The sequence below is a fragment of the Neophocaena asiaeorientalis genome, unplaced genomic scaffold (assembly GCF_003031525.2).
Source record: "Neophocaena asiaeorientalis asiaeorientalis breed wild unplaced genomic scaffold, Neophocaena_asiaeorientalis_V1.1 scaffold11, whole genome shotgun sequence".
In the NCBI taxonomy this organism is placed as follows: domain Eukaryota; kingdom Metazoa; phylum Chordata; class Mammalia; order Artiodactyla; family Phocoenidae; genus Neophocaena; species Neophocaena asiaeorientalis.
In genome coordinates this window covers 4,784,014-4,785,334 of record NW_020173124.1, presented here as the reverse complement: position 1 = coordinate 4,785,334, position 1,321 = coordinate 4,784,014, and the positions used below count along the sequence as shown (strand labels likewise).

Below are 1,321 nucleotides of genomic sequence, written 5' to 3'. Positions count from 1 at the left end.
ACTTCGCTTTTTATTACCTGTTAATTACAATTTGCATATAGAATCAAACTTTTCAATGACAGAAATGTCTAATTTTAAAAGGAAAGATTTTGAAAAATTGGCTATCATAAAAATTTTATTTTTGATCAAATGTATATTTTCTCTATGTACCAATACCTCAAAATATTAATTAATCAATATTAATTAATTGAACTGAAAACATATGCTGGTATGAATGATGTTTAAAGCAATACTATATTTTTAATGTTTCGGTTATTTTAATTAGTGCTCTGTGTTAGAAATTTAGGGCACCAATTTGTGAGGATAATCTTCATTTGTAAGAGAGAGCACTGAACGCAGATAATCATGGAGCTGGGAACAGCTATGATTGTTGGCATACTTTGAGAGTCCAGAGCTTTCCGATGAATATTGCACTGCTCTGTAACCTGGTAATTTTTTCTCTGTGTCAAGAATCTCATCTTGGTGACTGGGCTTATGTAGCTCCTTCTTGAAGTAGGCATCAATGCAATGTTTGGGTATTTTCATTTCAATTTTGGTGGAGGGGGCAATGACAAATTTCTTTTGTGTTCAGCATAGAGAAACTAACCAGAGATTCAATTTACAAGTAGCAAGCTGCTTCAGGAAAGCCACATTTTTGCCTCTGCGGTGACCAGTAGAGTTGATCTGTAAATGACACTATCTCTAAGTTTTCTCACATGGTAACAAAAGGGCTTTTTTCAGTGGCTCAACAGCTTTTCAGTCACCTCTTCAGTAGGATAATAACTAGATATATTGCCAAGTTTGAACACTTGGGTGCCACCATTCTTCTTACCAGCAACTGGCTTGTGACAGTAGCAAGAACCATCTCCTTTTGCCTCTCAATGCTGGATTTAACTGCCGAACTTTTCCTCTTGCACATGACTTTCCTTGGATGGGGAATGCCTGCAGACCCCTCTGACTAAGACAGAATTTCAGCTGTAGTGGGTTTCCCTTTCGTAGGCATTTTTGCCCTGTGGTTTTCCTTCTTAACCTTGCCACTGACATCACCCTTCCTTTGCTTTTTCCTCCTTAATGTCTGGGTTTCCAGCTTTATTTTACCACCATCTTGCATGACAGGAGAGCACAATACAATTTTTAAGAGTCTTTTTCATCTTACAATTCTAAATAATTAGAATTTTAAATAGTAATATTGATACAATAGTTTCCATCTAGTTTTCTTTTTCTTAGTAAAAAATAGAAGTTAAAAATATTTCATTTGGTGAAATCTTGACTCTTAGATCCATTCACTTTATATTATGTTACTGCTATGCAATCAATCTCACATTTCCCCACATGGCTATAC

General features: G+C 35.4%; 1 pseudogene; it reads right to left on the bottom strand.

Annotated features, from left to right (window-relative positions):
* Positions 1–282: 282 nt before the first annotated feature.
* LOC112399114 (60S ribosomal protein L6 pseudogene) lies at positions 283–1,090 on the bottom strand (annotated as a pseudogene).
* Between the last annotated feature and the right edge of the window lie 231 nt (positions 1,091–1,321).